Source organism: Telopea speciosissima, unplaced genomic scaffold (genome assembly GCF_018873765.1).
Source record: "Telopea speciosissima isolate NSW1024214 ecotype Mountain lineage unplaced genomic scaffold, Tspe_v1 Tspe_v1.0016, whole genome shotgun sequence".
Lineage (NCBI taxonomy): Eukaryota > Viridiplantae > Streptophyta > Magnoliopsida > Proteales > Proteaceae > Telopea > Telopea speciosissima.
The window spans coordinates 367554-383886 of record NW_025317352.1 but is presented as its reverse complement, the minus strand read 5'-3'; the positions used below and the strand labels follow the sequence as shown (position 1 = coordinate 383886).

At 38.8% G+C, this 16333-nt stretch overlaps 1 pseudogene; it reads right to left on the bottom strand.

Annotated features, from left to right (window-relative positions):
- Window positions 1-13076: 13076 nt before the first annotated feature.
- Window positions 13077-13180, bottom strand: LOC122647270 (annotated as a pseudogene).
- Between the last annotated feature and the right edge of the window lie 3153 nt (window positions 13181-16333).

The window sequence follows — 16333 nt, the reverse complement described above, 5'->3', positions numbered from 1 at the left end:
AACATGCCTCAGTGAAGGGGAGGTCTATAAAGAGCAGGGGTCTGAGCTCATTTAGAGCTCTTATATCTGTTGGAAATCCGTGGGAGAGAAGAGAGGAAAGTAAGGAGAAAAGAAGGAGAGGAAGAAGAGAGGAAGAAGAAGAAGAAAGGGGAAAGAAGGAGGAAAGCCTGACTGCCACCCATCCCAGCTGGAACCGAGCTTCTTCAGGCCATTTCAGGTATAAAAATACATATGCATCTCTGCTGTCTCTATCTCTTCTCTGTATTTGATATGAATCTGCTCTCTACCAGCCCAGAATAGCTGGGAGAAGCTAGGTATGGCTCCAAATCTGCCATGCAGACCTTATGCATGGAAGATCTGTGATTTTTATATAAATTTAATAGGCTGATTTACTGTTCTGGGGAGCCGAATCTGACTGTGCCCTACTACACTACCCAAATTTGCTCCTGATGAGTTGATTGGAGTCCTGGATGCAAGCTAAGGCTGCAGAGACCAAACCCTAGGGGGTTGCAGCCCTGAACCATTGTTTTTCAGGCCTTTCCAGCCATGCATGTGGCTGAAATCAGATTCCCAAGCATGGCAAAACCCTGTGACACTATTCACTGGGACTGCTTGGGCAGCCATTGTCAGCCTAAAGGTGGATCTGATGGAGGATCCAATTGGACCAATAGGTGGGCCATCCCTGGGGCTACCTAACCCCCTAACATGCAGGGGATCAAGATTAAGCTCAGCCAATAAGGCCCCACCTTGAAAACTCAGCCCACATCGATTCTACAGCCACTGGGAGATGTAGACATCGCCCAGAGCCAACGCCCAGTGAAGGGAAATTGGCTGGATTGGTGGACAGACTTGGGGGACCTCACCCTTTGACCCCTGGACACATTGGGAAGGCTAGAAAATTACCAAAAATCCCTTCCTCACATCTGTCCTTGTTTGGAAATGTTTTGGAACCCTAGTGGACCCCGTAGGTGAAGGAAGCTCTGCTGTGCTTGGTCCTACAGCACAGACAAGCTGTGGACAGCACTGTGGACTTAGTCTAACCTAGGGTCAGGTACAACCTTTGAAATGGCTATTTTACCCTTTAAGCCACTGACACTGGTTGATGCACCGGGACATGACCTAAGGCCTAGTGATTCCAAGTGTGAACCAGCTGAACACCGGGTCAACCCAGTAAGTTTAGGTTAACCCTAGGATACCCAGTGGTAGACTAAAAATTTAATAAGACATTATTTGATTTGTATTTAGGATTTGATCCCGCGCTCGAGGTCAACAACCAAACTGCTTTTGAAACTAAGTTTGCAACTGAGGGCTTAGAACCCAACTCAGGTGAGTGAATAATACTATCATATGTGTATATGTAATTATGATCTGATGCCGGCTAATAAGAATTGAATATAATTGTTGTGTTATTTACTTCTGTTCAAACTACTCAAATCACTGCATTATGACTGTCTGTTGATCAACACTGTGAATTCTTCTATGATGATTGTGAATGTTAGACTAGATGCCGTAGTCGGCTTGGAAATGAGGCCTATGGTAGCCCGTAGTATGGGATGCGGTTGACACCACCTGACTCGTACAATGCCATATAGACATGGGGCTAGAGTTTCATCACCCGTGGTACGCACCCTTGCCAACAGGGGTTAAGTTGTTGGATGCCTGTGGGGGCGACCATCAGAAAATGAGAAAAGAGAAAGAAAAAAAATAAGAATGAATAGAACACCGGAATGGTGCATATGGGCTATAAGCCAGAAAAGAAATGGATTGTCCCACGGGTTAATCACAGAGGGCTGGTCGGGCTGACCTTGGTGAACGAATGCGGGAGCTGACTGGTCCTCTCCGACAACTCAATGGGTGTATCGCGGGAAGGGGTTAGAAGCCCGCACCAGGGATGCATGTATTGGGGATTGTAGTAGCACAGACCCGACTTAGTTGTATTGCTAGGTGGCTAATAAATAATCTGGACTTGCATATCATGTCGGATTATATGAACTATGAATTGTGATTGCATGTGCACGCATGATTGATGTTATTTGCTCACGAGCTCGGTGGGGCTCACACTCTGTTATACAATGTTTTCTTAGATGATTTTGTAGATCGATGCCGTTGTGGCATGGAGGATCATCTCGAGGAGGAGAGTCCTGGTTGTTACGATGATGTTGGTGTGGACCCCGACGGAGGTCATACCGATCTTGCGTACTTTCTTGGTGGTCGTGGATGAAGACCGTTGAGGAGTGCTTCTGATGTTTTGTTTTGGGGACTCCTTTTTGTTCTGCTAGGAGATTCCCCATTTGACTGTGGATCAGTTGTAGTTCTTTCTTTTTATTTCTTTTTGGGGTTGAGTATGCTCACCCTGTATATGGCTATGTATGTAGTATTGTACTTATCACCTTTGTTTCTTGTTTGTGGGTTGGAGGGAAATGTACAAACTATCCTATGTATATATTATCATCGTTTCCCCGTATCGCTATGCTTCCTTTTATGTTTAAATTGTAGTTTATTTGCTGATGCACTCTGATCTTGCCTATGGTAAAGAGATGGTTGTGGTTCCATGATTGTAAGCACAGCTTCTAGATCCGTGGGATTTGGCGGATTGCCGTTATGCAATTCGGGTCACCTACCCAATCCTCTTAAGGGGTGGTTTGGGGTGTGACAGTTACAAAAACAATTCTTAAGCCAATAAGGAAAACTGAAAGAAATGGAGAATGATAGAGAGAAGACAGAGAGAAGGCATCAGAGTAATAATCTCTTTATTGAATGTCTAATACAATCTGATTCTCCTTACATGAGGGACTTACCTTATATAGAAGGTGGGGATCTTCGGTAGCCCATTCTTCGTTAACAGTGGCCTTCCTTCGCAGCACGGTTTTTTGGTACTTCCATTCTTGGTGTGGTCCCCTCTTTAATTCTGTGATTCCCAGTCCACGTTGGAGTTTTCCATGAATGGGCCCCTAACTACCATGGTGGGAGTTAGTTTTTATAACTGTTGGGCACGTGGGATTTTCCAAGCATGATTTCCAAGTCTTATTTCTTTGTGAGTCCACGTGTACGGTCATGATTTGAAGTAGAAATTATGGTGTAACAATCACGAAGGGACCTGCGCCGATCGAAGCCATCATGACCACCCAGTGACAAACCCCGATAGCCATCACTACCCCTGTCCTGGCCTCTCCCACCTCCACAGACCACAGGTGCTCAGACTATCCAACACATAAACCCCTGTTGGCAAGGATCGTAGCATAAGGGAACAAGCATCCTTGCCGCAGACATACTATATGCAGGTCCTATCATCCCGAGAGGTATTCCGGGTGCATCAACGTCCCATTCCATCTAGTTCCCAGGTACCATCACGGCACGGCACATATAGATCAAGATGACATATAGCAATTTCATAATTTAAATAAATTGGGGTTCCGATACCGGCACACCCGGCATCGTAGCCCGATACAATGGTGAGCATACTATCACATTCTCAATAGTTCACAATTGAATAAAATGCAATACGCACCATGCTTATAAATATACCATAGCATGCTTTAATATTGATAATTTATATAATATTCAAACCCAACAAAGTCACCCAAAACCCACTCACCTAACACGGGTGTAGCCCGTGATTGGCATGAATCTCACCGAACAATGGGTGGCATCCGGCGTGGTTCACATGAATCTCACCGGTACACCAACCTAAACACACAAAAGAAAAGCATGAAAACAGGTATAGAAGGGTCCCATGCTAGGCCCCCAAGATTAAAACCAAGTTTCAACCAAGACAGCACGAGCGGACTCACGAGCAGATTCAGCAAGAGTGAGTCCGTTCATGACTCTGGTGCTGCTGTCATGGCCCAAACTTCAAGGAAAATGATGGGGCTTTGGCCCACACTTCCAAAACTTCGAGGGGGTTCTTTCTATGGTATTTTCAGTTCAAGGTCATCAATGTTGACCATGACCATAAGGGATTACCCATTGGGTAAGGTCTAAACTGCCCTTAGGATAAGGGGATATTTGGGGTGCGGGTGTAACACAAGACCTCCAATCGATGATAGCCCTTTCTCGATCATTCCACGCATCACGCAAGCTTTGCGTTCCTCATACAGTCAAACTGTATATCTCCTCCACACCACCAAGGAATACACCACCTTGTGTTTCTTCTAGGATCAAACACCAAAGAAGAGAGAGGGAGAAAAAGGATTTTGGAGAGGGAGAGAGAGCTCCAATGTTTTGGGTTCTTGTGTATCTTCTATGTGTAATTTTGCAATCCACAAATAATATATATTTGTATCTCACACAATCCCAAAAGCTATCTCACATGGGTGTGATATATTGAGTTTCCAAATATGACTCAATTATCTACCAATCCAATCTTTCTCAATGAGGAAAGATCTACATTGCTAGAGGAATCCAATATTGGGTGGAATATCCAATATTCCCCATTGGGTTTCCTTTTCTAACACTTCCTGGGTTTGAGAGGGTGGAGAAACATGCGGATTTCAAGAGTTTGAATGCCTCTATCACATGAAGATGCCTCCATTAAGTGATGGAACAGCCATGAAAGAGCATCTCCAAGTCATGGGCTTATGCAGTTGCATGCACTGTCAAATAAAAGCTCACTGATAGACTTTTCCTATCAGAGTAAATAACCGAGTTTTTTAGGGTTTCTTCTATTCTTCTTTTTTTTTTAGGATTTTTCTTCTAGCTAGACTGTTGGAGTGCAAGGGTGGGAGTTATATTTGTAAGGAATCTAGAGTATTTTGTCTTTAACCAACTGGTGTTCTGTAACTCTGTATTTATGGAGAAAACTGAAACCGTGAATGTTAAGAAGTTCAGAGATTAAAAAATAAAAAAAAGGCTTTTGGTTTATGTTCTTAGAAGAGGTTAAAAAGTTAACATTTTACATTGTATTATTTAACAGTTTTTGGTTAATGATATTAGAATGAGGGCAAAGTTGGTATTTTACATTGTATTATTTAACACCGTCCATTCAAGGGGTGCGACTGCATAATTTAGAAACACATGGGATCGCTCTGTATTTAAGACAAACCTCAAGGGGTCGCAATGTAATTTTCCCAAAAATATATGATAACAAAAATAAAGTTGAAACCATGTTGTTTGGTTTATGCTATTAAGAACATTGATCTTATAAAGCAGACATAACTTCACGCTTTGTCATGGAAACACATTTCTTATCCTACTATAATGAGGAAAAAGGTCATTGTATTGAATATATAGCCCAAAGAGGACAATCAAGAATCTCTTATTAAATCCTTTCATTATGAAGTTTAACACCCCATATTAGGTCCTAGCTAGGCACATAGAATCATAGAAAACCGTAAATACAGCAGATATGATCTACAATATTGAAAAAAAATAAACGATGCTTGATCGCATGGCTCTGCTCCTACAATTTAATACACGGACACAGAAGCGCATGAAATTACTGCCCAACCCCTCTTGAAATTAAAAAATTCCATCGTGTTGATGCCATGAGCGCTCCCATAGGCCCTACGCTGGTGCAGGGGCTACACGACTAAGAATCGATCTCTTGACTATATATATATATATATATATATATATATATATATAAATACTAGTAAAAATGTACATGCAGATGCACGTGTGATCATACGTGGATTCCGATGTATCATGAATGTCCTGTAGGCCAAAAGGACATATCTTCCCTTTGTGATTAACTACTTCCCCTATATGGATATGAATAGGAAGTCTTAGAAAGACAAACATCTAAGTGGGACAAAAAAATAAAGGGTTGAAAATGTTGACTTAATAAAACCTTGTTTCAAAAGAAAAATAGTTATTGAAGCCCAATTTGATTTTAATGAGAGAGAGAAAGCTGAACATAAATTGTGATTATGACATTTGGACGATAAAACATGAGGATTATTAGCAAGGCCCAGACCACAATCTTCACAATCTTTGCAATCCATCGACCATTGTGCAAATTTGAGAAATAAGAAATTTCCCTAACTAACACGAAGGACAAGATTTGTTTGGAACCATTCTTTAATGTCAGCAGAGGGTTTTATCCTTGTAAACCAAAAAGAAACAAATTGATGAAGAAGTGAAGTGTTTACTTTGAAGGCACCATTCCAAAAATCTACCAAAAGAAAAATAGATACGGTCGTAGTACAAATAATACTTCCAAAATTTTATCTTTAAAAAGAGTTAAAACCGTTTCTCTGGTCAATAATTAAAGTGAAAAGCTCTTCACAGACCACGACTAATGTTACAAATTCACAAAGAAAGGTAACAAAGATTTATTAATGAAAATTAATAAGTACAATATCACTCTAGGGAGGTTTTTGTAATTCTTATTATTTTCTTTCTTATAAATAATTTTCTGTCCCATCTCTGAGACTCAAGCATGCTCATGTTAGATTCGGGAGCAACAGTTGGTGTGATTAAGGCTCAGTTCTTGTTCCGTTTACAGTCCCAATATATTCAAACTCTTCAGTTCTTTGGTCAATACATCTGAGATTCAATTCTAACCTCAGTTGCATCAACCGCAAGCCATTCTAAACCTATCAAACAGTTGGCAACTTATCAAATGTGATTCAAAAAGGCTTGATGATTGCCGGATCACCTCCAAACAAGTAGACAAGTTTCAGACTGAGTCATAAAGAGCCCTTATATTTAACTAAACAACCCTCCTTAATCTTATTCTATTTATAAGAAAAGGGGATTTACATGTAAGCCAGTTAACACCCATTGCCATGGTTTTAAGTATCAAGATGGATAATTGGAATACAATGTAGCTATCCAATACTGATAACAATATTATTTCATAAACTTCCATCCTGGATCAGGATCGATTGGCTAATCCGGATCAGGAATGCCAGTGGCTGATCCGAGTCACATTCCCGAGTTTTAAAATTTCTCCCATTGGCCCTCGTACTATGCATTTGAAAAATATTTAGGAGTGTTGAACTCCTACAAACAGAAATACCAATACCAAGATTTTACACAAAGTTTGAAGATGGCTGTAGTCAAGAAACAAATCAAGTGCACCCTAGATGATTTCTCGGAAACAATCAAAACAGCATTTCTCTTTGTTCTCACACGAAAAATCAATGGGTTGAAAAAATATTGCTGTTTTTTGGTGCCTAAGATGGTGTTAACAATATTACTGGCCTATTAGCTCTCTACTAAAGAACTTAGAGAAGAGATCATGTGTACCTGCAGATACCAAAACAGAATGCCAATCAAAAGGACTCATAAAATAAAAAATTAAAAAAAAAGACTGCCCAATCAGATAGTTATCAAACTTGAAGACCACAATGGATAGCTATAAGCCTATAACCCACAGTGCCCCTAACTTTAGCAAGGGTTTACAACAGGATCTGAAGCAAAATGGTGTTAAGAATCAGATATATCATTCCATCTTATATGAGAGAGTAGGGAACATCATTAAACAGCATCAGATTAAAATATTTAATGACTAAAATAAATCCTATTCATTTTCCCTAAGTCCTAAATTATAATACAAAGATTCTTCACTTCCTTCACAGGTATGATAGTTTAGAGGTGTGGAATCACGTTGATATATAAAGTGTTAGAACTACATACGTAAAAGAAAATATAGCATTTCTATTTACCCTTTTCCCATCCTGGCCTGTATACCACTGACCAATAGACTGGCCTTCCGCATGAACTCGTCTTTTGCCAGCATTTTTTGGCATGCAGACACTGCTATTGGGGTTAACCCAATACTCAGAAGGTTGTGAGAGCTTTTTAGCATTAGAACTTTTGACCTTCTTTTTACCTCTTTTTGAGCTTCCTACAAGAGCCTTGTTTCCTGCTCTATCAGGCTGTGGACAGACTCTCTGACCAAATTGACTTCTGAGGTGATAACAGTATACAATGTCAGAAATAAAAATATGAAAATGTTGTCAAACATCGCAGGACAACATTGGAAGTAAAATATCTAAATAATCCAAATAAGAGAACTCAAAAAATATCTAAATGAATCGGAGAAGATAAAAACATAGCAGAAGTAACTGACAATCAAAATCAACAACTGAAACATACAAAAGGAGTATATGAAAAATGATAGTAAAATAAGAATCCAAATGAAGTAGTACATTGATGTTACCTATTAAAGAAAACAGGGAAATCGACAAATATCAGGGCACGAAGTGTTATTTTCTCACAAGAAGATCTACAAATTGCATTCATAAAACAATGGTCAAATTAGCTATAAAAGGAAAAGTATAAAATGGATAGAAAATGAAGGGGAAAAATTGCTTCAAGGTTAATGATCTGGCGGGAGATCTTGTTACTGTAGGAAAAAACTTGAACTACCATAGATTAAACATGATCAAATTGCCATAAATTTGGAGTGGGGGAGAAAAAAAGAAGAGTCAAGCATTGAGATATACTCATTATAGAGAGAATATTCCTCAAGCATCGAGAGATACTCATCATCGTCAAGGCAATATCCGGGGTGACAAAATGAAGTGTCTACACCCTCTCCACCCAAAAAAAAATAATACATAGAAAACACCCTAGACAATTTGAATAATATCACTTCATGATCTAGATAAATTTAATAGGTCTCATGATGGGCCCACTTTGCCCTGACATTCACAGTATTTTACTGAGTGTACAATGAGTAGAAGGTGCTAAGCTAAGAAAGGTTTTCAGACTCTCTTTTCAGGGAGATCAGTGTGCTACATTTCAGGACAAGGTTTGCATGCGGGATGGTGCTTCGGTTTCCAAGCTGGGATTACAAGGGAAAAGTTTGTTTGGGCATGTTCTTGGTCAAGGATTAAGTGGTGAAGTTTTATCTAGTAACATCCAGCAATTGAATTCCGTCCCTGGGAATGCACATGTGCAGGAATTACTGGGGAAGCAGGAGCAACCTGGTTGGTCAGGAAACTTGAAAGAAAAGACGATGCCACAGGTTGCTCCTTCTCAGGATTTAGTTGCCCTAGATCCAACAGAAGAAAGGATTTTGTTCAATTCAAATAATGGTATTTAGGATGCTCCTTTGGGCAGGAGTAACAACATAGGTATAGGAGTCTATGGGAATTCTTTGGAAGGTGCAGATTACATCAGTGCATTTCCTTCCATTGAGAGTGGAAGCTGGAGTGCTCTTATGTATTCTGTTGTTGCAGAAAATTCTAGCAGTGACACTGGGTTACAGGAAGAGTGGAGTGGCTTCAGTTTTCAGAAAACGGAACTGTCAACTGGGAATCAGCCAGCAACATTTAATGACACTGGGAAGGGAAAAACAAGTTGGGTTGATGGCAACTTGCAGACTACGTCTTCTTTAACTTCAAGACCTTTTCCTCTATTTGATGATGCTAGTATGAGTCCAACCAGTCGTAATGTTCTATAAGTTTTTGAATCATCATCAAATAATTCTGAAAGGCCTTCTGGTGAAACATATGACAACAAGCAGGAGCGCAGCTTCCAGAAAGAGATCTCTAATGACAGCTATAACTCCAGTAGGCCCCATCATACTGTTACAGAAGGGGTTGATAATGCATGGTTAAATACAAATGATTCTAATTCTTTGGCTGGGGCAAACCAAAAGTCTTTGGGTCAGATTGGCCGGAAAACCTCTGGGCCTCATAAGTTTCAGTATCATCCAATGGGAAGTTTACTTAAAGTTTGTTGATCATCTTCCTAACAATGTCATGGACATCAATAAGGTCTCTTATGTTGAGGATAATGCTATTGATTGCCATTTCCAGTCTCTCTTATTTAGCTCACAGTTGTTTGTAATCTTCCATTTACAAGGGCACGTGGCAGAGGCATGAAAAGAATAGAGGAAACATCTTCACGAGGAGCTCTTCCTGGCTATGGATCCAATATGTCTGCACCCTTTGATGGACCGTCTGGTTTTTATGATCCAAACAGAACAGCTCAGACAACGTTCTGATAAATTGAGTTTTTGCAACTTGTACTTGTTGGAGCATTAAAATTTTATACAATTATATGATTGTTCATAGTAGTTACTTTCATTATTCATTTAATAGTTAGCTATGTTACCTCAACACTTCAAATTATGAGCCATACCCATGTCTGACAATTCATGTGAGCCAATAAAAATGCAAGAAATTTAATCTTTGCCACACCCAAGGTTTATCCTTTGCTGTGTCTGGTTAACAGAGATTGTTAGTTTCATTATTTTCTTGAATACTCCATCAGAATTATTCTCTGCTGTTCTGTTATTGGACCAACCTTGCTGCCAAGCTTGGTTAGTTTTCTATGCACTAAAGTTGGTGTTGCCGTGCACATGGATTAATTTCCAAATGCAGCAAAGTGATTCGATGGATTAATCGAAGACTATTACCAACCACAAGGAGTGCAATCCCTGAACTAAGCAGCAGTAGGGCAGCTAACAAGTAGAAAACATCAAAGAGTTCAGATCTTCATAGGAAAAATATAACTGCAGTTCGGATATAATGAAAAATTAATGTCTAAAAACCACTAAATCCCTCTCAGCGTGTGCAACGGCACTTTAACTTTTCGAGAGTGAGAATTGACAAGATTAACACATTTATGAAGCCCAACTACAGTGCAAATGCAAGATTAAACCGTGACAAGTGGTAGAAGGCTTCAAAAAGAACAATAACAACTTCTTTTTAAACTCAAATAGAAAATAACGAACCTGAAGGGATAAATCATCACTGCTAAAAATCAGATTTTCCAAATAACAAGTACTGAACTCCAAAGATTCCTCGACGATAGCCACAGTTATCGGCTCCGCATGCTCAACTACTCGTCAAACCACAAAGAGAACAATCAGATTACGCATAAGTAGGAAAAATAACAAAAAACAAATAAAAGATACATAAGATGGGAAATGTAAAATCGCACGTGTGGACAAAAATGTGTGTGTGAGTGAGACAGAGAGAGAGCATAAGAAAAGGATGTGGAGTGAGAGCTGTATGGAGCGAGGATGAATTTCACCCAGCATTTTCTCATGATTAATTTTGTAACATTTTAATTGACTAATCAGCAAATTGCTACCCATATGTCTAAAAAAAGTGGACTTAACTATTTTTGTACCTTTCCCGTTAGGTGTTTGGGGCACAATTCATTATATTACTTTCTTGATGAAACAAAGTGTAATCACACAAACCACACACCAATAGAGAAGGAGAAAGTGACAGACTTACTAACCTTTTTCTCTTATTTGGCTGTGTCAATTGGTGAGATTAAGAAGTTTCCTATTGCTGTAGGAAATCTAAGAAACAGAGCAATAGAAACAAATTTTGATTTCAGGTAGCAACAGAAAAATAATTGATCGCTTTAATGGACAATATCAATTAGCATCTAAGAGCTAAATATCCCCAAATGGAATCAGATTGTAACTACAATATTTTACTAAAGGAAATAGCAGAAATCAAAGATTTCCCATTGTTTAGACACCTTATATCAAAGATTTTCTATCCTAAACAGTGATATTAGTAGACAATTTCTCTAATCCACTTTCACTGGCCATATGTGGGATGGAGTATGGGAAGGAATCAGTACAGGGAGTCATATGAGAGTGAGAAGGGAAGAGATGAGAGAGACAATTGATCAAAATTAAGCCTAGAAATCAAGTGATACATCTGTGTTTTGAATTGGGAACTAAAGCTACTGAATAAAATTTAAAGAGTGGCACAAAGGATTGGCGTAACTATGATGATGAGAGAAATGAGGTCTATGATGAATATCAAGTACTTGACCCTCTTTTCCTGGATATTCACGGCATCTACAGGGTATGAAAGAAGGTTGGAAAGTTGAAGCCTCATCATCTCACCCTGATTTTACCTTCCTTTTTGTGCAAGGAATCCTTGATTCAATTTTTGTATGCATGGAAAGTGGAAAAGAACAGTAAGCGATGGTCTTCTTCAAGAGAAGGAAGCCAAAAGTAGTCAACCCACTCATGATGGAGAAAAAAATAACAAAACAAACATGCAAGAACACGCCAACTTGAAGTGATTTCCAGTTGCACTATATTCATAGATGATTCAGTCGATTGATGGCCTTTATGAATGGTCTTGCTATTAGTAAAAGAATTCAAGGAAACAGAGAACTAAAAAATGGGGGATTGGCATCAAGAACTTAGGATGTTGCAGTAAGAGCTTGAGACACTTGCATCAATTTTACGACCTTTCTAGGAAAAGTTTGGTGTTGGTTCTCAACTTTTGTCTTTAAAAACCGTAATCTGCCCATCTTCTCTACCTCAATACCATCTCCCATAAAAATAATCACAGATTTATTCCCTCAGAATTCTCAAAGAAGCACTTGAACCTTTTACAAAATCCGCTTAAGAAAAGAAATTATGCAACATCTAAGCAATTCAACTATAGTGTATGACAAGTACCTGAGTTCAGCTACTTCAATCACATTCCCTATCTATTTTTACTGACCCAGAAATATAACATCACCAAACAGCATACACGGTGAACTTCATCCAATGTACGTCTGGTTAACTCATCCATAACTATAACTAATACTATAAAGGTTACATGCTAAACCTTAGCGTAAACATGTTATGATGGGCATGGGGAATGCTCCTCTCTCCCCCAGCTGCTCTAGCAAGTCACAGCCCCATTATACATGTCTTATTACACCCATTACATCATCTTAAAAACTTTTTCTTTTCACACTCACTATCATATGAAAGGAACTTATTGAGTTTAGGGCTCGACTTGTAATTCGTTGATTACAAGCATGCAAATTCTACAATTCATCAGAACAAAATCCAAGGGCTCGGCTCCATTTCCCTTTTTTTTTTTTTTTTTTCCTGACTTGACTACGTATTGATTTCTCAATTCTGTAATCAGGGAAAAAGTCTACGACCGTACGATGAACGATGGGTAAAGAAACCATGGCAATTAACTCAAAGTGAGAACCGTGGAAATTTTAAATTTAAAACAGTAAGTGAACAAAATTCACAGGAAGATTGATAATTCCAGTATGGTAAGGGAAAAATCTCCCCCTCCCCGTCAATCGAATGCAAAGAAATTTTCTTGGTTCAAAATTCACAGGAAGATTGATAATTCCAATACAACATAAACCATCAAAATTCAAAATTGAGAATGCTTAAAACCATTGGAAAGGATCAGAAATCTGGCTTATAAATCTCCAAAGATTTGGAGATGATTAAACAGAACAGTTTGAATCAGCGTCAATAATATGGGAAAATTGTCATCACCTCCCTTCTATTCGTTTCAGATTACTTACATATGATAATGAAATAGAGAAGAAGAACCTTAAAAAAATAATAATTGAAAAACAAGAGATCATTACCTGAAAAAGGTGGAATAGTAGTAATAATTGACATTGCAATCGACAACACTGATTTAATCTGCGAATGGTTCCAACTTTCTAGCACTACTTTTCCATCTCCGATCTCCTCAGTTCTTTGTTTGAGGATCAACTTTGATTGAAGTAGAGTGAAGTGTCTGAGAGAAATCCTTCGGTTCCTTCTCTTTGAAGAGGAACTCAAGAGGTCTGCGAATGGTTCCAACTTTCTAGCACTATTCTTCCATCTCCGATCTCCTCAGTTCCTTGCTTGATGATCAAACAAACTTTGATTGAAGCTGAGTGAAGTCTCTGACACAAATTGTTCGGATCGACACCACTGATTTAATCTGCGAATGGTTCCAACCAAAAGAAAAATTTATAAATAAATAAAAAAACTGAGGGAAAATTTTTAGTATAGCTGTTTTTTAATTAGAAGAAAGGACTAAATTGTCAAAGACAACATCTAACAAATCAAGCAGGAGTTCATTCACATCCAGATATTGAACAATACCCGCTGTTTGTTAACTGCAGCAGACTGCAATTCATCATGGAGCAGTTCACTTTCACAAAATGTAATCAAACCATAATTCTCCATAGCCCCAAAAGAAAAATCAGGGATTGCAACCATATCCAGTTTAGGAAGTGTATATGGCATTGAAAAAAATCTGCAGAACCCCATATCAAGTTAGTACAACAAGAGAAAATGTCAAAACCGTAGTAATATCACGACTACTAAAAAGGTTAAGAAGAGAAAAACATACTAATAAATGAAGAACCCAGTAAATAGCATTTTCAGCGTGTAAAGATTGCTGAAATTGTACAGGGGGTTTCCGATTCATGGTATCATAGAACAAGAACCAATAAAAGAAAAAGATTAAGAAGAGAAAAACATACTTCTTCTATAGATCAAGCACCCTTACAACAATAGCTAAAGCTAACTTCCCTTTCTCACTCTCACCAACTTGGCAGTATGCACGGACCTTAATTCCTAGAACAAACAGAAAAAATAGAGACCAATTTCATTATATTCTAAGGAGTAGAGAGAGAGAAGGAGAGAGAATTGTCGATTTGAAGAATTCAGTTACCGGCACAGAACTGAGGTTTTGGCCTCTGATCGGCCAAAGAAAAGGAAGAATCTGTGGGTGCCAGGGCTTCCCAAAAGATGAGTGTAACCATGAATGTTCTTCATGTATGGAGAGATAGAAGAGTGGTGGGGGAGGACATGAGAGAGAAGGCGAAGAAAAGTCGAGAGAGAGAGAGAGAGAGAAAATATAGAAAGAATAAGAGAACGTTTTGAAACTAAAGATTTAGTAGTTTTTCTGGATAAGGAAACTAAACGATAGTTTAGGATATTACAGACTGTGGCAAGGAAGACAGAGGAAAGGAATTAATGGAGAAAACAAATCATAATAAAAGATATTTCCTAGAAAGAAGAGAGAGAGAGAGGGGAGGCGAATCTAGACTTTCCTAAAACTGAAAAGGAATTGTTAATTTTTATATCTTAAGAAAAATCTAAAATTAATTATGATCAAGGGTATTAAGAATATGAGAAATTTATAAGAAAAGACATGAATGATAAAGAGAGAAAGATGATATTTAAGAAAATAATAAGGGTAAAATAGTCAAGTGAAAAAATAGCCACAAAACATGAGTCCGTGCACTTATGTAATAATATGACATAAATAAGTAGAAATTGAAGGGAACATATGCAAACCATTCATTATCCAATCAAATGAGTTTTTTTTTTTTTGGGGGGTAAAATAAAATGACATGGAATAGAGAAAGGAAAGTGGGTTAGCAGGAGGAAACATCGTAGAGAGAGAGAGAGATTTTGTAGGAGAAAGAAAGAAGGAAAGTGGATGGAGTGAATGAGTTTGAAAGCTATGAGGAAAGAGAGGCGTGTCACTACTTTGCGATATATGAGGGATATTTGAGATTTTATGGGGTGAGGGAAGAGAGGAATTAGGAGGCAACGGTGGAAGAGAGAGAAACATTTCAGTCACATTTAGATTGTAAGTAAACAAATAAGGCAATAACAATCTAGGTCCAGCAAGCATTAGGCGAGCCTTCAAATGTGATAAAGATAATTCCATTGGTTCAGAAAAGGACATCGTAGGAAATCGTTAAAAGAGTTGGAGTTTTTCCCTTCACATAGCTGCCCTCGATTTTCAAGGGGGTTGCTAAATTCTGAAGGCATAGAAGGTTGGGGGTAATGGCCTGTGGCGATGAAGGATACGGCTCACACACGCAATCCATCTCTACTTTCTTGAACCCAAGTGAGCAGTTGAAGAGCATGGATTTCTTCCGTACGTTTAGCAATGCCAACTGTTCCATTGATGGTGAATACGAGAGAGAGAGTGATAATTAATCAAGGCCAGAGGAGAGGAAGAACCGAATTGAAGAGTTGTGATGGAGTGGGAGATATATTTGAGCAGGAGATGTGTGGGGGGAGAACTCATCGAAACCTTTTTCTTTTCCTTCCTCAACAGAGGATTTCTGCTAATTCTGATTCCCAAAGGCATAGATTAAAATAGTTGTAAATTCATAGCATTATACAAATAGAAGTCCTGGGGGAAGAGCAGAAATTCTCACCTGTTTACCAGCAGTGCAGTAAATGAGGATGAAGATCATGCCATCGAAAGCCCAGCGACACTGAATGAGACAAACACCATTTCCAGAATTACCATCAACGTACAAATTAATATAAAGGAAACAAAATGCACGTGAAAGACCACTTGGGAAGTGAATAGCAAAGAGAGAGGGAGGAATGGAAGGGAAGAGGCAGATGAAGAGACGTCTCACATATGGATGGATGGGGCAGGTGGGTGAATTTTATAAGAGGGAGGAAGGGAAATTTCTTATATGAAGAGAGATATAAGGGAGGGGAGATGACGTTTCAGGGGAGAATTTATTGAAAGGGTGCGACCAATCAGGAAGGGAGGGAGGGAGCTAGCTAGAGAAAAATATAAGAGGTCACGGTTGGTGCATGAGAGAGTTTTGAAGTAGGTCAGGGTATTTTTGTCATTTAAAAAAATTGGATAAAAATGTTGAGTACATACTTTTATAG